Source organism: Chiloscyllium punctatum, chromosome 12 (assembly GCF_047496795.1).
Source record: "Chiloscyllium punctatum isolate Juve2018m chromosome 12, sChiPun1.3, whole genome shotgun sequence".
In the NCBI taxonomy this organism is placed as follows: domain Eukaryota; kingdom Metazoa; phylum Chordata; class Chondrichthyes; order Orectolobiformes; family Hemiscylliidae; genus Chiloscyllium; species Chiloscyllium punctatum.
The window spans coordinates 94,964,288-94,992,153 of NC_092750.1; the positions used below are offsets into that span (position 1 = coordinate 94,964,288).

The 27,866-nt window shown below is 42.3% G+C and overlaps 1 long non-coding RNA gene across 3 annotated transcripts; it reads right to left on the reverse strand.

Moving 5' to 3' along the window:
• Nucleotides 1–368: 368 nt before the first annotated feature.
• LOC140483961 (uncharacterized) lies at nucleotides 369–26,457 on the reverse strand. Of its 3 annotated transcripts, XR_011962098.1 has the most exons (7): nucleotides 26,361–26,457; nucleotides 23,543–23,625; nucleotides 20,304–20,390; nucleotides 16,548–16,652; nucleotides 7,763–7,877; nucleotides 2,976–5,695; nucleotides 369–2,668 (listed from the first exon to the last, which is right to left on the reverse strand). It is a non-coding gene; the product is annotated as an uncharacterized lncRNA (long non-coding RNA). The 3 variants fall into 3 exon arrangements; XR_011962099.1 differs by lacking the exon at nucleotides 7,763–7,877 and having other exon boundaries at nucleotides 379–2,668; nucleotides 2,976–3,094; nucleotides 26,361–26,438; XR_011962100.1 differs by lacking the exons at nucleotides 7,763–7,877; nucleotides 16,548–16,652; nucleotides 20,304–20,390 and having other exon boundaries at nucleotides 379–2,668; nucleotides 2,976–3,094; nucleotides 26,361–26,429.
• Between the last annotated feature and the right edge of the window lie 1,409 nt (nucleotides 26,458–27,866).

Genomic DNA, 27,866 nt, shown 5'->3' on the forward strand with positions numbered 1-27,866 from the left:
ATGTTGGATGCAAAATCACTGGTTCCATTGTGGGATAGTTGACCTGAAAACAACAATATTGTTACAGTGGATTAAATTAAACAATACATTAAATTAAAATGTGGATCACGTTAGAAACACAAACAAATTATTCTGCAATTATTATAAGGCTAATGAATTCAAAATAAATGCTGTAATCTGAACAAATAAATCAATTCAATATTTTAAAAACACTTTGCTCTGATGTTGATTAGACGTTCATTATGCTCAGTAAACTGAAAACTGAAATATAGTCGCGAGATTGATGGACTGGGAACAATAAATGAGCCAGTTATTATTGAAAATAATTTATTTTTGATGAAAAATGCAGACAATACAATTCAAAAGTTATTGTGTTTATTGAACTAAACAAGTGATATAGGTAACTTCATTTCTCGCAAAAAATACAGTAATGCATTTCATTCAATTCAATTAATTGTAGAAACATGTATTTTTAATTTATGTGATTTTATCCTGATCAATGTTGAAACATTAGTACCTGAATTTGGAAGAAAATTATTGGTAAAGAAAGTGAATATCTGAGTGACCACAAGATACAGTCAATGACATTTGATAGAAAATCAATTTGAATGATTTTGTGATTATTGAACATTAATAAGTAATGTTGTAATAAACATTAAAACAAAATCAACAGTTCCAAAGCAGCTGTTTGTTGTAACAAATTGAACATAAAAACACTTCTGCAGGGCACATGATCTGAAAAAGCAAAAAATCTCTTGACGTGATATTTCAGCTAAAAGATACTTTCCTTTTTTTTTAAAAAAAAAGGGGTACAACTTTCAAGAATTCAAAAGTTATTGTGTTTGTTGACCTGAACAAGAGATGTAGGTAACTTCATTTCTCACAAAAGAAAGTGGAATGGGAACTTTAAAATTTTTTTTAGCAAGAAACACAATGTAGCTTTTAGTGTAATCATTTAAATTAAAATGCATGTTCGTATGGAATTGAAATATAATCAAAGCAAATGAAACAGGATTAAAATAAACATCAACACGAATTCCATTATTGAACTAAAAATCAACTAGCATTGCACTATTACAATAAAAATCAGCATTTGCTATGATTGCAAAACTGTACAGTGCAATGTGTTTACACAAGTCAATGTATGGAAACATGATACTACACTTTGGGATGAATGTACTGGATTGAACTATTATTAAATATTGGATATAAGCAACAATTAGTCTGAAAAACAGTTAATGTCAAACATTAAATTGGTTAGAAATCTGATTTTACTGTGCAACTGTGTAAAGTGTAGACATGAACAGTAATTATTAGGGTAGAATAGCAATCTGACATGACTTAAGGTTTCATATTAATTCCATGATTACTTTGTGTTTTCACATCAAGAAGAGATAACATATTTACTATGAATGCTTGGTTGTTTCATTGGTTGGTTTGTGGATGTTTTAACCTGGATAGAATGACTACATTTTTCATTGTAAGAAATAACATATTAAACTAAAATGGGAATCTCACGATGCTTGTCACAAAGATTTAACTGAATTACCGTCTGGTTAATGGAGTGACAATGAATTTACAATTAATTTTAGTACTCTGGCAAATTAAATGATTCGATATTTTAAAATTATTTTGCTCTAATGTTGATTAGACTTTTTATTGAGATCAGAGACATGAAGATTAAATTGCTTTTTTGGTAGATTGACAAAAAACATATTAGACATTCAGTGATTATTAATTATCATTGTTTTGTCATTCATAATTCTCAGTTATTCAAGAATTTCTTGCTTTACATTTCTTCCCAAAAAGAATAATTTCATGGAATTTTTCTTATCATCAATATTTACAAATTTGAGTCAGAGTTGGGAAGAGAATAAATAGATAAGGAATGTGGGTATCACAGCAAAAAATAGGCAACAGTATTTGTCGCACAATTATTTTCAAAATTTCACTGAAAAAATGTATAATCGGTTATGCGCAAATGCTTGCAGCTACAAATACAGTGAGCCATAATTACACTTTTGCTGTGATGAATAGTCGAGAAACCTATCACAAACATTAGTAATATTCAGGAATTTCTTCATCTCAATAAATGTCAGTATTAGCTTGCTCATCTATTAATGATGAAGGGTGATTATTGGTCAGAGAAAGATGTGTGTAAATTATAAGAAGGTGCCTATTGCATATCTTTGGATGGGGTGTTACGGTGATGTTTGTTGTGGTTATTCATCCTGGGAAAAATAAGATTATTACAAAGAGATATTCAGTGAACAGTGATTAGGTGACCTTGAAGACCATCGTTTGGTTTTATGTGCAGTGATTAAGAGTAATTTGATTTCAGTAGCATTGGGCTATTTTGCATGATTTGGCAAATGATTAATAATCTTGTGACAAAATTTTGAGGATGATCATGAGCTGTATTCGATCCATCCAGTGGGTTGGTACAAACATCCTTCACTGTTTTCCTTCCCATGAGAGGCGTGCTATGCTCAGGAACTGGCTGGAAGCCAAGATGCCAGAAAATCTGGTTCAACCTCTCGAATACACAACTCTCAGGCTGGTTGTCACTGGATCCCCGGAACTTTTGTGACCTCTTTTCTGGAGCTGAATGATGCTGGCTCTGTTTGATTTCATTTGAGCAGGTTTCTTTTCGATCAGATTTCTGTGGCTGTCGGTGAATTTCAAACATTCAATTTCGGGCCACAGGTCACTTGACCTCAGTCAATAATTAAAATAGAGTTCACTTATTGTGACAGCGATGTGATAATTAACGGTGGCGTTTCAACAAATGAAATGATTAAACATTTTCCAGCAGTTTACACAGACATTAATTAGATATTCATTAAGATATGTAAACTGAGAAGTATAATCTAGTTGCAGGATTACTGAATTGTAAGAAAGATTTAGTTACTGTGTTTTCTAGAAGGAATTGTTTAATCATTCAAATAGGTCAGCTCTTCCTGAATTCTACGTACCTTTATTTGTAGCGAACACTCATCTAGGACTCATTTGATTTGTCTTTTAAACTGTGTTTCAAGATTTCAACGGGACATTGACATTGATCTGAGCTGAGAAGTAGGAGATTGAGTTCAACCTGGAAAAGTGTGAAGAGATTCATTTTAGAATTTTGAATTTGAATGCAGACTATTGAATGAAATGTAGGATTTTTGGCAGTGTGGAGGAACAGAGGGATCTTGGAGTCCATGTCCATAGATCCCTCATAGAGGAGGTTTACCAGGATCCTGCCTGAAGTAGAGGGCACGTCTTCTGATGAAAGGTTGAAGGAGCTAGGGCTTTTCTCATTGGAGCAAAGAAGGATGAGAGGCAACTTGACAGACAGGCTTAGATAGAGTGATGAGAGGCTTAGATCGAGTGAACAACCAGAGACTCTTTTTCCCAGGTGGAAATGACTATCATAAGAGGGCATAATTTCAAGGTGAATGGAGGCATGCTTAGTGGAGATGTCAGAGGTAGGTTCCTATTACAGAGTGATGAGTGTGCGGAATGTACTCCCAGCAGTGGTAGTAGAGTCAGATACAGTAAGTGTATCTAAGTAACTCATGGCTACGTAAATGAATGATAGCAAAATGAAGGGAATATATGTTAGTTTGATCTTAGAAGAGGATAAAAGGTTAGCACATGGACCAAATGTCCTGTACTGTGTTGTACTGTTCGATGTTCTATGTACTGAACTGAACAGTTATTACATATTAGCAACAAATAGATTTTCAAAGCTCTATTAGCGAACATTAGAATAATGATAAATCTCACCTTGCTATTTGACTGAGCTATGTGTGGACATAAACAGGAATTATTGCAGGGAAAAGTAATTAAGGTTTCCAAAATTAATAAATTTGAAGTTACCGAGGTCATTCAAATGGCGGCCTTTGTGGGGAGCCGCAGAAAATGGGGGAGATACTAAATGAGTATTTTGCATCAGTATTTAATGTGGAAAAGGATATGGAAAGGATATAGACTGTCGGGAAATAGATGGTGATATCTTGCACAATGTCCAGATAACAGAGAAGGAAACCCTGGATGTCTTGAAATGGGTAAAGGTGGATAAATCCCCAGGACCTGATCAGGTATACCCGAGAACTCTGCGGGAAACTAGAGAAGTGATTGTTGGACCTCTTGCTGAGATATTTGTATCATCGATAGTCACAGGTGAGGCGCCGGAAGACTGGACTTTGGCTAATGTGGTGCCAACGTTAGGGCAAGAAGGGCAGTAAGGACAAGCCAGGGAACAATAGACCAGTGAGCCTGACCTCGGTGGTGGGCAAGTTGTTGGAGCAAATCCTGAGAGACCAGACGTACATGTGTTTGGAAAGCCAAGCACTGATTATGGATAGTCATCATGGCTTTGTGCGTGGGAAATCATATCTCACAAACTTGCTTGAGTTTTTTGAGGAAGTAACAAAGAGGTTTGATTTTGGCAGAGCAGTAGATGCGACTTATATGGACTTCAGTAAGGCGTTCTTCCCATAGGAAACTAATTAGTAAGGTTAGATCTCACGGAATATGGGGAGAACTAGCCATTTGGATACAGAACTGGCTCAAAGGTAGAAGACAGAGGGTGGTGGTGGAGGGTTGTTTTTCAGACTGGATGTCTGTGACCAGTGGAGTGCCACAAGGATCGGTGATGGTTCCTCTACATTTTGACATTTATATAAATGACTTGGATGCGAGCATAAGAGGTATAGTTAGTAAGTTTGCAGATGACACCAAAATTGGAGGTGCACTGGAGAGCCAAGAGGGCTACCTCACATTACAACAGGATCTGGACCAGATGGACCAATGGGCTGAGAAGTAGCAGATGGAGTTTAATTCAGTTAAATGCGAGGTGCTGCATTTTGGGAAAACAAATCTTAGCAGGACTTATACAATTCGTGGTAAGGTCCTTGGGAGTGTTGCTGAACAAAGAGACCTTGGAGTGCAGGTTCATAGCTCCTTGAAAGTGAAGTCGCAGGTAGATAGGATAGTGAAGGCGGCGTTTGGTATGCTTTCCTTTATTGGTCAGAGTATTGAGTACAGAAGTCAGAAGGTCATGTTTTGGGCTGTACAGGACAGTGGTTAGGCCACTGTTGGAATATTTCGTGCAATTCTGGCCTCCTACCTACCGGTAAGAAGTTGTGAAACTTGAAAGGGTTCAGAAAAGACTTACAAGGATGTTGCCAGGGTTGGAGGATTTGAACTACAGGGAAAGGCTGAACAGTCTGGGGCTGTTTTCCCTGGAGCATTGGAGGCTGAGGCGTGACCATATAGAGATTTACAAAATTTTGAGGGGCATGGATAGGGTAAGTAGGCAAAGTCTTTTCTCTGGGGTCGGGGAGTCTAGAACTAAAGATGGTAGGTTTAGGTTGAGATGGGAAGATATAAAAGAGACCTACAGGGCAACTTTTTCACACAGAGGGTCGTAAGTGCATAGAATGAGCTGCCAGAGGAAGTGGTGAAGGCTGGTACAATTGCAACATTTAAGAGGCATTTGGATTGGTATATGAATAGGAAGAATTTGGAGGGATTTGGTGGGATTAGATGGTGTTGGGAAATGTGGTCGGCATGGATGGGTTGGAGTGAAGGGTCTGTTTCCATGTTGTATGCCTCTATGACTCGATGACTCTTAATGAGAAAAAAGTCAGATTTTTACAACGAGTGTTGTATCAGAAATCATTGATTCTTTTGTATGTGTGATGATCTGAAAGAAAATGGATTTTTATATTACTGTATTAGTACAAGCGAACACGAGATTATTTTCAAATATGAAATTCACTGTAATTGTTAGCCAGAATAAGTTAAAGCTTTGTGTAATTATTGTAATGCTGATGACTTAATAATTGTTGTTAGAATTCTGAAAAAAGAAAATGTTATACTATTTGTCCTAAGAGTCAATAAATTAAATTGATATATGAACCACAATATACCTGTTAGCAAAACTAATTTAAATTATTATGCAGTTATTGTCAAGGCAATGACTTGATAATTAGTGCTAGTATCTAAACAAATAAATTGATTCAATATTTTGAAAGCATTTTGCTCTGAAATTGATTGGATATTTATTAAGATCGGAAAACGGAGGGAATAAAATGCAATAGCTCGCTTGATTGGATTGAAGAAGAAAATGAGACAGTCCATGTCAGTGTCGGTTACCACAGCACAGTCCTTTTGGAGACAGGTCCCACCTGCAGATAGAGCTGAGCGATGCAGCAACCAACAGATCAGATCTAAACTCTACATTCATTCCACATCCAGTCGAGAATGGTGGTGGAGAATTGAACAACTCACCGGAAAAGGAGGTTCTACAAATATTCCCATCATCAATGATGGAAGAGCTGAACACATCAGTGCAAAAGATTAGGCTGAAGCATTCTGGGAGCTAAATATCCAAGAATGCACATCCAAATGAAAAGGCAGGCAGGTGGGCAGAGAGGCTGGGGTTAGTGAACAGTAAGAAATGGAATTAAGTCAAGAGCAATAAATGACATTGGCTCAGATGATGTAGAATCTGTGTGGGTGGAGATGAGGAACCGCAAAGGTTAAAAAAAAATATAATGGGAGTTATCTGCAGAGCTCGAAACAATAGTCAGGATTTGGGCATAAGTTACATGAGGAGATAGGAAAAGCATGTAAGGAAGGTAAGTTTACAGTGATCTGGGGGATTTCAATATGCAGGGGGACTGGGAAAATCAGGATGATAGTGGATTGCAAGAAAATGAATTTGTGGAATCTCTACAACATGGCTTTTTGAAGAAGGTTGCAGTGGAGCCCACTAGGGAACAGGCAATTCTGGATTTAGTGTTGTGCAATGAGGCAGACTTGATAAGGTAGGTTAACGTGAATGAACACTGAGGAGGCAGGGACCATAATATGATAGAATTTACGCGGCAGTTTGAGAGGGAGAAGATGGAATCAGATGTAACTGTATTCCAGCTGAATAAAGGCAGCTACAGAGACATGAGGGAGAAGCTGGAGAGAATTGACTGAGAGAGGAGTCAAGCAGAAAAGAGAGTGGAACAGTGATGGCTAGGGTTTCTGGGAGTAATCAGGATGACACAGTAAAAATTCATCCCGAGGAAAAAGCAGCATGGATCAGGGAGGGTGAGGCAACCATGGCTGACTCGGGAAGTCAGGGAAAGCATACAAGCAACATATCACATGGCAAAGGGTAGTGGGATGTCAGTGAAATGGGAAGCCAAAAAAGAACAATGGAGAACAATGAAGAAAAAACATAAGGAGAAAGAAGATAAAGCATGAGAGAAAGCTAGTCAGTAATATTAAAAACATGATTGCCAGAGTTTCTTTAGTTACATAAAGTTCAAAAGAGAGGCGAAAATGGACATTGTGCTGCTGGAAATTGAGGCTGGAAGAATAGTAATGGGGAACAAAGAAATGGATAAGGAACTGAATAAGTACTTTGCATCAGTCTTCATGGTGGAAGACACAAATACTATCCCAAAACTTCAGGGACAGTCGGGGTGGCGGGGGTGGGGGTGGGGCGGGTGGCAGTGGAACAGAGATGAGTGTGGAATATAAATCACGAACAGATCAGGCTTGGTCTTATTGAATGGTGGAGCAGGCTCGAGGGGTCGAATGGTCACCTTCTTCTTCTTTCTCACATGATCCCAGGACTGAGAGCTTTGTTTAAAATTCATTCACTAGATGTAGGTGCCACTGGCTAGGGAAAAATGTATTACCCAGAGAGCATTTAAGAGTCACCAAGGAGAAAATGGTAAAAAATTGAAAAATTTGAAAATAGATCTATTACCTGGACAGATGGACCACGCCCCAGAAGGTGATAGCTGAAGGGATAGTGGAGGCTTTAATTGTGAGCTTTCCGGTATCACTGGAGTCAGGGACTGTCCCAGAGGACAGGAACATTGCTAATATAACCCCCAACCACAAGAAGGGAGTAAGGAAAAAGAAGGGAAATAACTGGCTATTAATCCTGGCCTCAGTCATTGGTAAATTGTTGGTACTATTTTGTCAGTAATATTTAACGAACTGGTTATTTCAATTATAATGCAATCTCTACAAAAAGACCAAATATTTTTTTGACGACAACAAATTTTCAAACAACTTCTCTCAATCTATCTCTCCTTCCTTTTCATTAGACAACGTAGGGAGGCATGGAAACACGACAGTGATGTAAGCTATACGTAATACGGTGAGACAGGAAAGCTAGTATGGCTCATTTTGATTCTTGAAACCCCCCAGTGAAGCAACACATTCACTGCATAATAAACATTAGACAACATTTCAACCCAACTCATACCGGCATGACAGAAATAAAATGTGGGTTGGTTGGACAGGCTGGTTTTGTTTCAGTTGGAGTGAGGGGTGACATGACTGAAGTATATAAGATTAGATTACTTACAGTGTGGAAACAGGCCCTTTGGCCCAACAAGTCCACACTGACCCGCCGAAGCGCAATCCACCCATACCCCTAACCTAACACTACGGGCAATTTAGCATGGCCAATTCACCTGACCTGCACATCTTTGGACTGTGGGAGGAAACCGGAGCACCCGGAGCAAACCCACGCAGACACGGGGAGAATGTGCAAACTCCACACAGTCAGTCGCCTGAGGCGGGAACTGAACCCGGGTCTCCGGCGCTGTGAGGCAGCAGTGCTAACCACTGTGCCACCGTGCCGCCCAATAAGATCCTGCATGGTTTGATAAGGTGGATGTGGAAAGGATATTTCCTCTTGTGGGTCATTTCTGAACTAGAGGGAACTGCTTTAAAATTGGCTTCACCCTTTCAGGACATAGATAATGAAATTTGTTTCCTCTCAGAAGGCTGTGCAACTTTGGAACTCTGCCCCAGAAGGTGGATTCACTGAGTATTTTTAAGACACCGGTTGATAGATTCGTGTTAAGGGGCATTGGGGCAAGATGGTATAAAAATCACGAACAGATCAGGCTTGGTCTTCTGAATGGTGGAGCAGGCTCGAGGGGCATAATGGTCACCTTCTGCTTCTTTCTCACATGATCCCAGGACTGAGAGCTTTGTTTAAAATTCATTCACTGCATGTAGGCGCCACTGGCTAGGGCAACATTTATTACCCAGAGAGCAGTAAAGAGTCAACAATATTGCTGTGGGTCAGGAGTCACATGTAGGCCAGACCAGGTAAGGATGGTAGATTCCTTCCCTGAAGGACATCAGTGACACAGATGGGTTTTTCCTGAAAATCAATAATAGTTTCATGGTCATCAACAGACCCATAATTTTAGATGATTATTAAATTCAAGGTCCACATTTGCTGTAATGCGATTTGAATCAGGGTCCCCAGAATATTCGCTGGGTCTCTGGATTAACAGTTCAGCAATGATAACACGAGGCTGTTACCGAGCGACAAAGGGACAGTTTTACGGGTGGAAACCAAAACCTTGATCAAACTGGATTAAATAAAGGAGTGCTGATAGAATGGAGGAGAGTTGAAGGGATTGGGGGAAGAGAATTACCAAGTTTAGGTTCAAAGCAGCTGAAACTAAAGCCACCAACAGGGAGGAGATGAAAACAAGAAACTCTCATGCAGCTGGAATTGGATAAGTGCAGCTCCCTCAGGGAGGTGTGGTACTACACTGGGAGGACAGGGTGAAGGCATGGGTAGGTTTAAAAGCAGTGAACCAAATTTTAAAATCATATTTCTGAACATAATGTAGATGAGGTTAAAATGGAGGTAGATGTCTTACGTGACTTGCTTTAAGGACACAGACAGTAAAATCTGAGGTGACCATGAGTATGTGGAGGTAAATGGGGAGACAAGCTGGGACTGTATTGGAGTAGTCACTGTGAGAGGGAACAAATGCTGGATGGAGGGTTTCAGCAGCTGATGGACTGATGCTCAGGTGAGCCATCGGAAACTGAGCAAGTGACCACCATCTAATAGGACAGAGAAACTGATCCATCAGCCTGAAACTGACTGACCACGTGGCTGTCAGTGACTCCAACACAAGTGAATGGAAACATTGCTCAGAGCCTGATTCTGTAACATTCAACACAACCAGGAAATGGAAAGTGAATAATGAGCTGAAAACAAGGCCACTGCTCTGTTAGAGTCAAAATCATTCAACGTTCAGTTATTGAATATTACTGACTCTCAGAATATTCTAACCTGCAGAATCACAGTAAAAGGGGAAAGTAAACAACATTCTTGGCAAAGACAGAATGAACCAACTGCTTGTATAAAACTAGCTCAAAACAAAGGTGCTGAATCCTCCACAAACTGACAAACACAGGTATATGACAAACCTGTGTGTAGATAGTAGTAGATAGACAATGAAATTCTTCAGAAAAACACTTCCCTGCTTATGGTGCGTGGTAGAAATCATTCTCAGTGAGAACTGCCACTTATTTCCTTTGAAAAGAGTTTCTGTTTTCCTTCAGAAAAGCAGGTGTGTCGCGCACTTACAGACAAAGGAAACCTGATCTGAGACTCGCAGGTTAATTAAGCTATTAGTGACAGTCCATTGCACACAACAGGAGTTTAGACCACAACAGATTCTAGGGAAACCAACAATGAAATGAAAAAGGTGAATTAGTCTTAATAGTCATGCAGCCTCTCTCGATCAAATAATTCTAGTCAACTTCCAAACATTTTAAAACTATTAATACCAATGCATACATATTTATTTCCTTTCCTAAGTTTCCTCCAAAAAAAATATCTGACTATTCTCTTCAAAATATATTTTAAATGGTCAATTCATAAATCACAATTCATTTCCAATTATTCTTAGAGCAAAACAACTTGCAATCTAAAATAGTTTTCATGTCAATAATGACACTGGAAACTTTGTTATGTAGTTTAACCATATTTCCAAATATTGTTTTGGTTCATTCTTGCAGTGAAGCTAAAATTAAAGTCTATGCATTTTCTCTGATATCCTTCCATTACTTTATTCCCTAATAACAATGCCCACGGTGTAATGGGTGACAAGCATTAAAATAAAATTGAATTTTCAATGCAAGAACTGGTACAAATAATCACATATTATTCAGTTCATTCATTGTCGTTGATTATCAGAGTTATATTCATTGTATGAGCACGTTAAATTCACTTGAATAATCACAGTACAATTCTCACCTTTATAGATATGTCAAAGTGAATGTCAAATTATTAATATTTCAAGTAAAACCAAATTCATATTTTGTTCTGTTTGAATCCAGGAATGACAGGATATGTTGAATTATTATGGGAAACAGGAACAAGTGAAGGTGGTGGTTCTCAGACGTGAGGTTTTAAAGCCAAAAGGCCAGGTGGTAGTTACAGTGGGGGGAGGTACCTAGTGCCCTGCTCTCCTCAGAAGGCAGTGAGGATGGTGACACTGACTGGAACGGGTTAGATGGTGAATCGCCCACGTATGAACAGAGGGACGGCAATGGGTGGGATGACCCACCGCCCTATAAGGTCCAGAAGGCCCTGTCTATGGCTCCACTGGGCGTCAAAGCTCAAACTTGGACAGACAGTAGGGAGCAACAAGGGGAACTAACAGAAACCAAACCTGAACCGTTCACCCACTGAATGACAGATGTTGGTGAATGAAGACCCAGCCTGATAGGGAAATGGTAATAATGGGCCTTATTGGGACAATATGGATGAATTAGTAGAGGTACACAGTCTCACCGAAGATGATGTACGGACCCTCCCTCAGGCCAAGATGCCCTGACGTGTACAGCAGAATCTGTCCCTGCAATGAGAGGGTGAGGGTGAGAGTCGGTTCCCCCAATGCACAGCCGATCAGTGGCTCCAGGCATTTACAGATAGTACAGGGACACACTGGGGAGGGGACAGGCTGAATGGGCTGAAATAACTTTGGTGACTTAGGGACAAAAGGGTCATATTGAGGATCATACAGAAAGGAAGCCTGATGTGTGTAAGGGCCACAGGGGATTACCAAACCCCAAACTGTGATGATGAAATAGGTTTGATGTATTTAAAAGATGACATGGGACCCTATTTAACTGTAATTATAAACATGGGACTCCCAGTGGGAGATAATTCTAACCACATTCTGAATTGGGCCATGAGAGCTGAGGCAAACACAGAAACACAGGGGAATAGCTGCAGTACAGGGAGGGTAATCAGACCCACAATGTTACAAGGGAAGCAGGAAAGGGCACACAGACAAGGAATGTAGGCACAGAGAGGGAGACAGGTGTTCATATTGTGAGTGGCCTGTGTTCATGTAGGTATATGCATAGCCCATGAATATTCATTGATGCGCTGTTAAGGGGCCAACACTTTCATGATTCTAACACCGGAGCATCTTTGCCTTTTATGCCTCACCCTACAACTCAAATCCTCCAACCCGAACAACATCCTTGTAAGTCTTTTTTGAAATCTTTCATGTTTCACAGCACCCTTCTGATAGGAGGCAGGCCGGAATTGCACACAATATTCCAAAAATGGCCTAATGAATGTCCTGTACAGCAACATGACCTCCCACATCCGATACTCAATGCTCAAACCAATAAAGGAAAATACACTGAACACCTTCTTCATCATCCTATCTGCCTGCAACTTGACTTGCAAGGACTATGAACCTGCAGTCCAAGGTCTCTTTGTTGCGCAAACGTCTTCAGGGCCTTGCCATTCAGTGTACAAGTCCTGGCCTGATTTGCTTTTCCAAAATGCAGCACATCACATTTACCTAAATTAAACCCCATCTGATCAATATCTTATTGTAATCTGAGGTAACCTTCTTCATTATCCACACCCCTCCAATTTTGTATGACCTGTAAACTCATTTACGATACCAAATTATTTAAATGAATGACGAAACAAATCCAGAAATAGACATCCATTTCTCGGAGTTTGAATGTGCTCTGTGTAAATCCTGCCCAATGAATCTGTACCAGAGAAAGGCTGCACATGCGCCTGGCTGCACCTTGCCCCCTACAAAACTGGTGGCTCCACATGTGTACAGAGAATTCTTGCCCCGAATAAAGATGGCGGCGCGCACTCATGCCTGCAGCCACACTGAGGCAATTCCCCGTTTACTGTAAACACGAGACTGGGACGTTCAAATTTGTGTTTTCCGACGTGCACATTTTGTTTGTAAAATCTCACCGCTCATACAGAATCGCTCTCACCTCCTGCGGTTCCACAGACAGCCTTGATGATTTTTGTGGGTACCTATTCTCTGCCTGGTTACTCGTTTGTCCTTAGTGTATTTGTACAATCACTCTGGATTCTCTTTAAGCCTATTTCCTGAAGCTATCTCATGTCCCCTTTTTGCCCTCCTGGTTTACCTCGAGTATACTCCTACTGCCCCTATACTCCTCTAGGGATTCACACAAACAAAGCTCTCTGTACCTGCCATATGCCTCCTTCATTTTCTTGACCAGGCCCACAATATCTTTCGTCAGGCAGCATTCTTTACACCTACCAGCCTTGACCTTAACAGGAACATACTGTCTGTGCACTCTCATTGTCGCAGGCCTATGGAGGCAATGGCAGATGAGGAGACAGAAGCAATCATTGTCAGTAAAGAGGAAATGTTGGGAAAGATAACAGCCTAAAGGTAGATGGGTATCCAGGCTCTGATGGAATGCATCCCAGGGACTAAAGGAGATGGTGGGGGAGGGGGGGAGTAACAAATAGACCTCGTGATAATTTACTACCATTTGTTGGATTCTGGGATGGTTTTGACAGACTGGAAGCTGCAAATGTGGTGTTACTATTTTTCAAAAAGGACCCGTTAGCTTAACTTCTGTAGTGGGGAAAATGCTTGAATCTCTCAAGGAAGTAGTGGTGAGATATCTGGGTAGAAATTGTCTCATTGAGCAGACACAGCATGGATTCATGAAAGGCAGGTCACATTTAACGCATTTAATGGAATTATTTGAGGATACGACGAGTACGTTGGACAAGGTGGACTCTGTGGATGTGGTGTACATGGATTTCCAGAAGGTATCCGATAAGTTGCCAACAAAAGGCTGCTGAATAAGGTAAAAATGCATGGCATTGTGGGTAATGTATTATCATTGATACTGGATCGGTTAACCAACAAAAAATAAAGAATGGGAATAAACGGGTGTTTGGATTAATGTTGGCACGACAACTGTTTGCAATTTACACAAATGTTTTGGAGTTGAGGACCAAGTGTATGGTGTCAGAGTTCATATTTGATACAAAGATGAGGTAGAGCAATGTCTGCAGAGGCCTCTGTCAGTCTGCACAGGTTAAGTGAGTGGGTAAGGGTCTGGCAGATGGAGTTCAGTGTTGGGATATGTGAGGTCATCCATTTTGGTCGGACTAACAGCAAACTGATGATGAAATGGTGAAAACGTGCAGCATGCTGCTGTGCAGAGGGAGCTGGGTGTCCTTGTGCATGAATCACAGGAAGTTGGTTTGCAGGTGCAGCAGGTAATTATGGCAGTGAAGGGAATATTGTCCTTCATTGCTAGAGGGATGGTTATGATGCAGCTGTACAGGGTGCTGGAGAGGCCACACCTGGAGTACTGTGTACAGGTTTGGTCCCCTTGCATTAGCAAGGATGTACTGGCACTGGAGGGAGTACAGAGGAGGTTCACTAATTTGAGTTGGGAGTTGAGGGTTGGTGTATGTGGAGAGATTGAGAAAACTGGTTCTATAATCATTGTAATTTAGAAGAATGGGAGGTTGGAGAGGAAACAATAAAATTATGAAGGGAGTAGATAAGACAGAAGCAGGGAGGCTATTTCCACTGCGGGCGGGTCAAACTACAGAGCATTACCTCAAAATAAGGGGGAGCAGATTTAGGACTGAGTTCAGGAGGAGCTTCTTCAGCTAAAGGGTTGTGCATCTGTGGAATTCCCTGCCGAGTGCATCATTTGACGTTATCAACTTGAATGCCTTTAAGGCAAAATGTAGATTTGTGAACAGGAAAGGAATTAAGGGTTATGGTGAGAGATCGGGAATGTGGAGCTGAGGCCATGAAAAGATCAGCCCTGATCTTATTGAATGGCAGAGCAGGCTTAAGGGGCCAGATGAAAGTTCTTGCCTTGTGCCATCAAAATTGGCCTTTGTCCAATTCAGAACCTTAACTTTTAGATCTGGTATATTATTTTCTGTAACTATTTTAAAACTAGTAGAATCATCAGAGACTCCCAACAGTGTGGAAGCAGGTCATTCAGCCCATCACATTGATCTTGACCTGGAGAGCCTCCTAACCTTCCCCTGTAACATTGCATTTCCCAGGGCCAGCCAACCTACACATCCCTGAACACTATGGACAATTCAGCCTGGATAATCCACCAAACCTGTACATCCCTGAACACTGTGGGCAATTCAACCTGGACAATCCACCCAACCTGCACATCCCTGAACACTGTAGGCAATTCAGCCCGGACAATCCACCCAACCTGCACATCTTTGGACTGTGGGAGGAAACCAGAGCACCCGGACGAAATCCTTGCAGAAAATCCCAATAAGGTGATTATCCCTTTCTTATTTCCCAGTTCCACCTAAATAACTTCACTGGGCGTACTCCCAGGAATATCTTCCCTAAGCAAAATCATAATGCCATCCCAAATCAAAAATGCCACTCCCTCTCTTGTCCCCTTTCTAGTCTCCCTATAGCATCTATACCCTGGAACATTAAGCTGCCAGTCCTATCCATCCCTGAGTGGTGCCTCTGTAATTGCTATAATATCCCAGTGCCATGTTCAAAACCATACCCTGAGCTCATCTGCCTTCCCTGTCAGGACTCTTGCATTGAAGTAAATGCAGTGCAACTGCTCAGTCCGACTTCATTCAGCCCATTATATTAATACTGACCCTTGCCTGCCTTGACTATTTGACTTCTGAGCTCTACCAGCCTCAGACATACCACTTTTCTCAGCATCTTCTTGGGTTTACACCCACTCCCTCACTGGTTTAATGCCTCCCGAGTATCACCAGCAAGTCTCCCTGCCTAGATATTAGACACCTTCCAATTCAGGTACAAACCATTCTTCTTATGCAGGTCAACTCTACTCCAGAGGAGATCACAACGATCCAAAAAACGTGAATCCTTTTCCCCTGCACCAGCTCCTTAGCCACTCATTGAGCACCTCCTCCTCCTCCTCTGTAATATGAACATTTTTCAAGATGTCACCATTTATTTCCCCACATTCTATATCTCCCATGTACTTTTTCACAGTAAACACTAATGCAAAATACTTGTTTCCTATCTCGCCCATCGCCTGCAGCTCCACTCAATGGCTGCCTTGCTGATCTTTGAGGGTCTCTATTTTCTCCCTAGTTGGCCTTTTGTTCCTCATGTATTTACAAAAGCCCTTTGGATTATCCTTAACCCTATTCGCCAAAGCTATCTCACGTCCCCTTTTTTGCCTCCTGATTCCCCTCTTAATTATACTCCTACTGCCTTTATACTCAAAAATTTTTTGGATTGGAATAAATGCAAAATATAACATCCTGACAAAACAAACGAGGGTAGGACTTACACTCAATAAAAGTAGGGTCTTGAGTAGTGATATGGGAACAAAGCGACCGAGGGCTTCAGGTCTTTGAAGTGTGTGTTACATGCAGACAGGCTGGTGAAGAAGGTGCTTAGCAAACTTACCTTCATTGTTCAGACCTCTGAGTCCAGGAGTTGGGACGTTATGTTGAGCATGTACAGGACATTGGAGAGGCCTCTTCTGGAATACTCTGTCCAGTTCTGGTTGTGCTGTTATAGGAAGGATATTATTAAAGTGGAGCAGGTTCAGAAGAGATTTACCAGCATGTTGCCATGAATAGAGGGATTGTGTTCGAAGGAGAGGCTGGATAGCCGGGGGTGGGGGGGGAATTCAAAACTCAGGTGCATTCATTTTGAGAAGAAATTAGAAAGATTTGGGAAAAGACATTAGGGTTTTAAAAACAAATTATACGTGTGAAATGAACTTCCAGAGGAAGTGGTAGCTGTGAATACAATCACAATATTTAAAAGACTTTCACATAAGTACATAAATAGGAAATATTTGGATGGATGTGGACTAAGCGGAGGCTAGTACAATTAGTTCAGTTTGGAATTATGGTCGGCATGGACTGGTTGGACCACAGGGCCTGTTTCCTTGCTGGATAACAATATGATTCTAATCCTCACTAACTCTAAATTCCTCCATCCTCAACTCTCCCGATCACTGTCACTTCATCCAGCCTCACAACTCTTCCTTATTTATATAATTCCTCACCAGCCACAGAACGCTCCCTATCTCATGTCCTCCAGTTTCTCAGATCTCTGCGATATGTGCCTTTCTTTAGTTCCAGCCTTGAGGATGCCCTCATTCACTCCGATTGGTTGGAGGACAAACTGGTACAACCTGGTCCTCCAGTACTGCTCTCTGTCCCCTATTGACCTGCGCTGACATCAATCATTCGGGGCCCATTGTGAGGTGAGTGGTGGGATCCTCCCTCTCTCTGCCCTGGGATGAGCTTCAATATTCACAGTCAATGGGGCAGTATCACAGAGCACAGGGGCTGGGGCTATTCAGCCCATTTGGGATGTACCCTCTCCCTCTGGAGATGCTGCAAATCTGTCCCAATTCTCTTCCCATTTGCCCATAGACCCCCAAATCTTCCCTTAAAAAGTAAAATTCCAAATCTGTTTATGAATAACTGCTGAGTCTGTGTCCAGCTGCCATTCAGACTTTTCCAGATACTCAGAACTTACTGAATAAAAAAAGTTCACATATTCACATTATTTGCCAATTACCTGAAAATAGTTACTAAAATTGTGACATTGTTAACAATTCCCCTCTCTCTCTCTGCAGATTAGATATCCTAGAAACAAATTTGCACATGGTCAAAATCATTGCTTAACCTTCTCAGCTCAAAGGACAATTATCTGTGCTTCTGCTAGCTCTCCACAAAAGAGGAACACATCTTATTTTCATTTATTAGTGTCATAGAGATGTACAGCACAGAAACAGACCTTTGGTCCAATTGGTCCATGACAACGAGGAATCCTCAACAAATGGAGCCCCATTTGCCAGCTATTGGTCCGTATTATTGGAAACTCTTCCTATTCATGTACCCAATCGGATGCCTTTCAAATGTTGTAATTGTATCAGCCTCCACTACTTCATCTGGCAGCTCATTCCACACATACACCACACACAGCTTGAAAACTTTGCCCCTTGGATCCGTTTTTAATCTTTGCCCTCTCAACGTAAACCAATGTGATCTTGTTTTGAACCCACCTAACTGGGGGGAAAAGACCCTGGCTGTTCACCTTATCCATGCCCTTCATGATTTTATAAATCTCCATGAAGTCACCTCTCAGTCTTTGACTCTCCAGGGAAATTAACCCTGGCCTATTCAGCCTCTCCCTGTAGCCCAAATCCTCCAACCCTAGCAAAGTCTTTGTAAATCTTGTCTGAACTCTTTCAAGATTCACAACATCCTTTCCAGAACAGGGAATTTCGAACTTTAAACATAATTCCTGAAATGGCTTAATCAATGTCCTGTTCAACCACAATTTGACGTCCCAGCTTCTGTACTCAATGCATTGACCAATAAATATAAGCATACCAAAGACCACCTTCACTAGTCTGCCTACCTGCGACTCTACTTTCAAGGAACAATGAACTTGCATTCCATGGTCTCTATGTTCAGCAACATTCCCACGGACTTTACCATTAAGTGTACAAGTCCTGCTCTGATTTGTCTTTCCAAAATCCAACAGCTTACATTTGTCTAAATTGAACCCAGTCTGCCATTCCTTGCTCCAATGTCCCATCTGGTCAAGATACTGTTGCATTCTGAACTAACCTTCTTCATTGTCCACTACACCTCCAATTTTGGTGTCTTCTGTAAACCCACTGACCATATCTCATATATTCACATCCAAGTCATTTATTTAAGGACCCAATATCCATTCCAGCAGGACAATGCTGCTCACAGGCCTCCAGTCCACAAAGCAACCCTCCATCACCACCCTCTGCCTCCTACCTTCAAGCCAGTTTTGTATCCAAATGGCTAGTTCTCCCAACATTTCATGTTATCTAACCTTGCTAACCAGTCTGCTTTGTGGAACATGGTTCAGTGTCAATATAGACAACGTCCAGAGTCTGCCTTCATCAATCACCTTTGTCACATCTTCAAAATAACTCAATCAAGTTAGAGAGAGGAAGAATTTCCCACACACTAAGCCATGTTAACTAGCCCTAATCAATCCTCGTCTTTCCAAATACATGTAAATCCTGTCCCTCAGAATCCCTTCCAACAACTTACCTACCACTGACATTAGGTTGACTGTTCTCTTGTTCCCTGGCCTTTCCTTACCACCTTTTTTAAATAATGGCACCCATCTTCCAGCACCTCACCTGTCACAAACAATGATATAAATACCTCAGGGAGGGGCACTGCCAAAACCTTCCTAGCTTTCCACAAATTTCTGGGATACACCTGATCAGGTCCCAGGGATTTATCCACCTTGCTACTGTTTAAGACATCCAGTACTTCCTCCTCTGTAACATAGACACTTTTCAAGTTATCACTACTTATTTCTCCAAACTCTGTAGAATAGAAGAGCATAGTATTTCTCCCACATCCTGTTGTTCCATAGATGGCCTTGTTGATCTTTAAGGGGTCCTATTGTCTGTCTGGTTATTATTTTATGCTTAAAGTATTTGTAGAATCTCTTTGGATTCTCCTTAAACTATGTCCTAGAGATATTTCAAGTCCCCTTTTTGCTCTCCTGATTACCCTCGAGTATATTCCTGTAAAAACGTGATCTTGTACTCCCAATTCCTCCGCCTTTGCCATATCTGCTCCCAGAAGAAGCAATTCCACTCCAGGACATCCCAGAAAGGTTTCCTCTTTCAAGGACCGCGTTTCTCACCCACTTGATCAACAATGCACTCCAACGCATATCCTCCACTTCCTGTACCTCTGCCTTCCCCCCACACCTCCAACCACAATAAGAATATAATCCCCCGGTCCTCACCTGCCACCCACTAATCTCCATTAACCTCTGCTATGTCTGCTACCTACAGTCAGACCCCACCACCAGGGATATTTCTCCCTCCCCAGCCCTTTCTATCTTCTGCAGAGACCATGGGATCTTTGGTGCTGATGTGCTGCCCCACGGATACTTCAGTCTCTCACCCTGCCAAATGGCCTAGTGAGATTATCATTAGATGGATAATCCAGACACCCAGATAACGTTCTGAGGCCCAGGGTTTGGATCAGGTCACGGCAGACAGTGGAATGTGAGTTCAATAAAAATTTGGAATTAAGAATCTATTAAAGACCACGAATCCATTGTTGATTATTGCGAAAAAAACCCTCATCAGATTCGCTAACATCCTTCAGGGAAGGAATCTGCCATCCTTACCTGGTCTGGCCTACATGTGACTCCAGACCCACAGCAATGTAGTTGACTCTTTACTGCCCTTTGGGCCCAGTCAGTGATACCCTCATCCTGTGAATGAATAACAAAGAAGGTCAAGTCTTGTCCACAACTATACTATTCTTACAGATAAGTGATCTCTTAGTAAATTTGCTTCTCAACTTCCTGCTGAGTATTGGGGAAGTTGGGGGGCGGTCAATAGTACCATCCCAATAAGGAGATCATCCCTTTCTTATTTCTCAGTTCTGCCTGGATGTACTCCCAGGAATACCCTCTTGAAGCCCAGCTGTAATGTTATCCCTTATCAAAAATACCTCTCCCCCTGCTCTGTTGCCCCCTTTCTATCTTTGCTATAGCATCTATACACTGGAACATTAAGCTGCTGGTCCTATCCATCATTAAGTCATGCCTCTGTAATTGCTATAATATTCCAGTGCGATGTTCAAAACCATACCCTGAGCTCCTCTGCCCGACCTATCGGGCCTCCTGCATTGAAATAAATGCAGTGTAACTGCTCATTCTGTGCCTTGCCCTTGTCTGCCTTGACTGTTTGACGTCTGAACTGTACCAGCGTCAGACTGAGCTCTTCCCTCACTCTCTCTCTGGGTTTACCCACATTCCTTAACTGATTTAATGCCTCCTGAATAGCACTAGCCACTGTTCCCTTCCAGTGCAGGTACAATCCATCCTTCTGATGGAGGGCAATTCTACCCCACAAGAGATTCCAATGATCCAATAATGTGAACTCTTCTATTCCTATGTCATTGATACTAGTAAACAACAGCCTCCCCTCAAAATGGCTATTCTCCCCTTTAAGAATATTCTGCTCCCTCTCTGAGAAATCCTTATACAGAAATTACACATTCGAATAATAAACCTTACACTCATCAGGTCATCATAAAAGGATTACATGACACATTGAAGGTTTGGGGAGACCTTTTGAGAGAATGCGATGATTCAAAGGAGAATTTTTAAGCAGCAAATGGGATTGGTCTGGAACACAATACTCACACACACAATGCGAATATCCAGATCCTGATATACTGAGTAATTCAATTAGAGTTTAGCAGAATATTTACTGAGATTACCAACTGAATGTCCACCAATAATATCCCGTAATACAAGTTTATAAAATCTGTCACTATCAGTTTAAGTTAGAAACTCACACCATCCCCTCCTTGTGGCCCAGGATTACTGTACATATTACCCTAGAGGACATCAGCAGTCAACTCAGAGGGAAATCTGTGGGTTTCTAGGAGATTCCAACCTGAGATCTCATGTGACTGAACACAGCAGTTCTTTGACACATTGGAGAAAATGATCCAAGCGTCAGTGAGATATGGGGAACAAGAATTCCTTTCTTTTCTTTCTTTCCGTGCTGCCGCTCTGCCTCATCAATAAGACATGGGTGTGAAAGGCTAATGCCTAACGATGGGCAAGTTGTCTCCATCCTGACCAATGGGTAGGAAGATCCTCTCAATCACTCCAAAGCGTATCCCTAAAAAGACAGCAACTCTGTCTGCTTCCCACTGCCCAGTGCTCCCAGTAAATGTTTGGAAGAATGGGAAGGGGGGATATCTCCTAGAAAAGGCATAACTGTAAAGGTCTTAGAGGATTATGAAAAAAGAAAGATGCACAGGAGAAGGGGGCAACAAGTTGCCAGATGGGGTGTAACTTGGGAAAAATGGGAAATTGCTCATTTTGGAGGAGATAATAAAAGAACAAAGTACTATTTAAATGTTGGAAACTGTAGAAAGCTGCACCACAAAGGGACCAGGGGTAATTGTTCAGGAAACACAGAAAGCTACCACACAGTTACAACAGGGAATCAGGAAGGGGAATCGAATGTTTTGTTTCAAAGGTTTTCAGTATTAGAGTTTGGGGTCTCTACCTGAGAGTAACGTGTGGAAGTGCTGGTGAGACCACCATATCTGCAGTAATGAGAGCAGTTTTGGTCCCTTTAGATAAGGAAATGTGTCACTTTATTGGAGGCAATTCAGGGAAGATTCAATGAGACGATCCCTGGTTTGGAGGGATTATCTTTTAGATAAAGGCTGAAAAGTTTGGAACTCTACTCACTGGATTTTGGAGAAAGAGAGGTGATCTCATTGAGATAGATGGGATTCTTAAGGGGTTTGACAGGATAAATACTGAGAGGATGTGTCTGAGGGTAAATACTGAGAGGGGGGTCTGAAACCAGATTCTGAGTCACGGAATCAAGGATTCTGTTTTGGATTCAAGTTTAAGGCAACACAGACATGGGTAAGGGGTTTCAGTAGCAATGGAGCTGGGGTGAGGTGGAGAAAAGCAACGTTTAAGAGATTGGAGTTCCTGGTGTTGTGATTGCGTGGATGTCTGATCAGAAGGTCACCTTGGGGTCAGATATAACAGCAATGTTGTGAAGAGTGTCATTCTGCTTCAGAGAGTTCCCAGTGGGAGGGAGGGGCTCAGCAGAAAGGTAAAGGTAAGGCAATGGGTTTAACCGTGACAATGTTTCATTGGAGGAAACTGCAGCTAATCGAGTAGTAGGAGTGTGGTAAACAGTTTGATAACTGAGGAACAGTGGAGTAATGGAGAGGGATGATGGGGAGGGAGTGCTGGGCATCGTCAGTGTACATGTCAAACCTAACACAGTGTTTTTGGATGATATCACCTCCTGGCACTATGTACGTGAGATACAGGAGAGACCAAGGATAGATCGTTGAGGGACACCAAATGCAAGGAATTCAGAAAGGAAAAGGAGAGTAGAGATGGAGCAGGATTTTCCAACAACAGTGAGGTCAAATATCAGTTTTTCACAGAATGGGAGAGAAGGACATAACCAAAAAAAGACCAACAGACAGAACAAGGAACAATATCCATGAATTGGCAGGGGGGGGGGGGGGGGGGGTAGTGATGAGGCAGCAGTGGAGGAAAGAGTTGGAAAGTGAGTTTAGCGAGATTCGGGTAAAGGGTCAAGGTGAGCTCTGATAAGGCTTGAAAAGACACTGGAGAAAGATGTAGGTTTAGGACAAAACCAGGAACACCACGTGAGGCAGTTTGGCTCAGCAGGCTAGTGGGAGGGAGAGAAGGAGCAGATCGGATTATCTCAGTCTTAGTGACAGAGAAACTCCATGTGCTCCTCACTCGTTGTTGGAGGGGAGGATGGAGGAGACAGGATGATGGGCAGTGTTTTACAAAGAAACAAAACCAGGGTTAGTGATATTTAAAATGAATCAACAAACCTGATGTATTTAGCTTTTACCTAGAATTTTAAAACAAACGGCTGAAGTCCTGGTTCGAATCCCATCTTGGCAGATGGTGGAATCTGAATTCAAGAAAAAAAAACAACGTATTAGGAATCTGCTGATCTCCATGAAACCATTGTCAATGGCGAAACAAATCCTGCCAACCTGACAGCGGCCCAGCCAGCTACTCACTGTATTAATCACTGCAAAGTCTCAACACAGGAATGAAACTGGATGGACCAGTTGGCAACTAACACGGCACCAGAAATTACAACCACAGAATCAGCTCTCTCGATGGTGCAACGTCCTCCTCACTAACATATGGTTTTTGGTGCCAAAATGTGCAGAGCTGTCTCACAGACTAGTCAAGGAACAGCCTGACATAGTCATACCCACGGAATCATCCCTTACAAACAATAACCAGACACCACCATCACCATCCCTAGATATCGAGAGTGTGGTGCTAGAAAAGCACAACAATCAGGTAGCATCCGAGCAGGAGAATCGACGTTTCTAGCCTAAGCCCTTCATCAGCCTGACCTGCTGTGCTTTTCCAGCACCAAACGCTTGACTCTGATCTCCAGCATCTGCAGTCTTCACTTTCTCCTGAAATCTCTGGATATGTCCTGTCCCACCGGCAGGACAGACCAGGTAGAGATGGTGGCACAGTGGTGTACAGACAGGGAGGATTTGCCCTGGGAGTACACAGCATTGGCTCCGGAGACTCATGGCTCCTGCTGATTACCACGTACCGTCCTCCCTTGGCTGATGAATCACTCCTCCTTCATGTTGAATAACATTTGGAGGAAGCACTGAGGCAATAAAATGGTGTCAAATGTACTCTGGGTACAGGATTTCAATGTCCACAATCGAGACTAGCTCTATAATAGAATTACTGACTGAGCTGGCCAGCTCCTAAAGGACATAGCTGCTCAACTGAGTCTGCAGCGGGTGGTGAGGGAACCAACAAGAGGGAAAAACATACTTGATCTCATTGTTATGAATTGACCAGCTGCGGATCCATCTGTCCATGACAGTATCAGTACGAGCGACCATCACACATTCCTTTTGGAGACAAAGTCTTGCCTTAAAGTTGAGAAAAACCTCCATTGTGTTGAGTGACACTATCACCATTCTAAATGGGACAGACTTTGAAGAGAAGTAGGATCTCAAACTGGGTATCTCTGAGGCACTGTGGGACATCAACAGCAGCAGAACTGTACTCCAGCACAATCTGTAATCTCATGGGTTTGTAAATCCTACTCTCACCCATCACAATGGACAGGAAAGGAGGGCATGCCATGAGCAGCACCAGGCAGACTTAAAAATGAAGTGCCAACCTGGTGAAGCTATCAAACAGAACTACCTGCATATCAAACAGCATCAGCAGCAAGCAACAGAGCTAAGTGATCCTACATCCAGTGGAACAGATCGGAGCTCTGCAGTTCTGCCACACCCAGTTGTGAATGGTGATGGACAATTAAACAACTCACTGCAGGAAGCATCACAGATATCCCCACCCTTACTGATGGAGGGGCCTCACACCCCATGCACCAGATAAGATGACAGCATTTGCAGCAATCTGCAGCCAGAAGTGCAAAGTGGGATGATCCATCTCAGCCTTCTCCAGTGGTTTCCAACATCACAGATGTGAGTTTTAAAGCAGTTCAGTTGAGTTTGAATAACATCAAGAAATGGTTAAGTCGTGCAAAGGCTATGGGCCCTGCCAATATTCTGGCAATAATACTGATGGCTTGTGCTCCAGAACTTGCCACCCACCAATCCAAGTACCGCTCCAGCACTGGCATCTACCGACAATGTGGAACATTGCCCAGGGATGTTCAACACAAAAACACAGGGCAACCCAACCCAGGCAATTTCCATCTATCAGTGCACACTCGATCAGCAGTAAAGTGATGGAAGGTGTTATAAACATGGCTATCAAGCAGCAACTGCTCAGCAACAGTCAGCTGAGCGACCCTCATTTTAGGCTCCACCAGGGCCAGTCAGCTTCCGATTGTGTTACCACCCTGATTCACAACCTGACAACCAGCTGAATCCCAGAGGTGAGGTGAGTGTGACAGCCCAGTCCCACTCCAAGACCACTATTTCTAGCTGATTCTACCCTTGTATCAGCTCATATACTTTCATCCACCTTGTGTTATCTCCAGACTTCATTTTCCAAACACACTCAGGGCCAGCTTGCCACATTCAACCTCCTCTGTAATCTCAAGTCTAAATCTCTGCTTGTTGATTCATCAAAAGGCTCCTAATTATACTCAACATACAGCCATAAAGATGTACAGCAAGGAAACAGACCCTTCGGTCCAACCCGTCCATGCTGACCAGATAACCCAACCCAATCTAGTCTCACCTGCCAGCACCTGGCCAATGTCCCTCAATTTAAAATTCTCACACTTGATTTAATTCCTGGCTGTAATAATCCTTAGCTCCCTGCACCACACACACTGAGGCCTCGACAATCCATTTTCTTCGAGACTCTCAACCATTTGTTAAGTCATTACTTCACCTGTGTGGCTGTTTCTACAGTTGCTGCAGCAGCTTGGTCTGAAATTTGCAGCCGAAACCTCTCAGGTCTGCTTTCCACCTTTGCGACATCCCTCAAAACCTGCTTTTTGGTAATGCTTTTGGTCACCTGACCTAATATCTCCATCTCTGGCCTTATGTCTAAAGTTCTCAATAGTATTTTTGAGAAATTATAAGCATGATAATAAAACTACAAACCGTTCTCGATTTTGACATTATCTTCAAATATTCACTGTTGCTGTAATGAATACTCTGTAATGTTTCTTACCACATTGTGGGAGCACCTTCACCACACAAACTGCAGCTGTACAAGAAAGTCAAACATCACCCTCTCCACAGGCAACAGGGATTTGGCATTAATCACTGGTATCTGTGGAAGGAGAAACACAGTTGATGTTTCAGGGAGTGCAAAACGGATTACAGGGAATGAAAATGGTGCAGAATTTGATCATCAGAAATGGAAGGAAAATACACTTGCTTGTTGGAAAAAAAGAATTCTTGACTGTCAAAAATATTCAAGAAAAAAGTAATCTGATAATAGAGCAGTCCATGGTCAGGGGCTGGGCAGCAGTGAAAAACTCATTTACAAAGGGTCTATAAAAGTAATAATACAGGAGTAAACAGACCAGAAATACACCCATAGTTCGAGACTGAGGAAGCTAGATATTGACAAAGTGGTCATGAGGGAGCCCAGAGGTGAATCAGAGCAGTATTGGCTGCTGTGATCACAATGACTCTATAATAGAGAAAGGCTGCACATGCGCCTGGCTGCACCTTGCCCCCTACAAAGATGGCGGCTCCGCACGTGTCCAGTGAAACGTTGCCCCGAATAAAGATGGCGGCGCGCGCTCAGGCCTGCAGCCGCGCTGAGGCCATTCCTAATTTACTGCAAACACGGGACTAGGACGTTCAAATTTGTGTTTTCCGACGTGCACAATTTGTTTGTAAAACCTCTCCGCTCATAGCAACACAGTTTTTCTCCCGTTTCCCGATTTATTTCTTTCCTTACCGGATGCTTTCTCTCCATAACTTCCTGAGCATTCATTACAGCGACTCTGCGCCGTGCGCGAGGGTGATCACATGGTTGTTTAGTTCCGCCCTTCATTCACGTTGATTGGTTGGAGGACCAACAACTCCGACTCGGTCAACCAGCTCCGCCCACCGTCCTTTCATTGGTCCGGTGCTGACATCAATCACCCGGGGTCGCCTTTGTTGACGAAAGCATCAGCTAAAGCAGGACACACTGCGCATATGTTGGGTCATGTGATGGGAGAGTTTGCTGAGGGGAAGAATTCCCTTTGTGTGAGCTCTGCAGTAGATTTCCTTTATTAATGGAGGGAATTCCCTTCCTACTCATGACTGTATAGGTGTGATTGATTAATCAATGCCATCTGAACCAGTACATAAACACCCCATTTTCACATTCGGGATCTTTAGCTCATTGTATCACGCTCGTTTTGGAAACAAAAAAGCATGAAATGGAGCCTCAAGGAATCGGAGCAGGAGTAGGGCATTCATTCCCTTCAGCTTGTTCCCCCATTCTATCAGATCATGGCTTGGCCAACCCAGACCTCAACACCTCTTTTATGCTTGATCCGCATAGCCCTCAACTGCTCAATATTTCAAAAATCTATCTGCCCTCTTTTAAAATAATTTGAGACAGAATCACAGATTCCCTACTGTGTAGAATCAGGCCCTTCAGCCCAACAAGCCAGAACAACCCTCCGAAGAGTAACCCAACCATTCCCCTCCCACATTTAACTTTCACAATTGT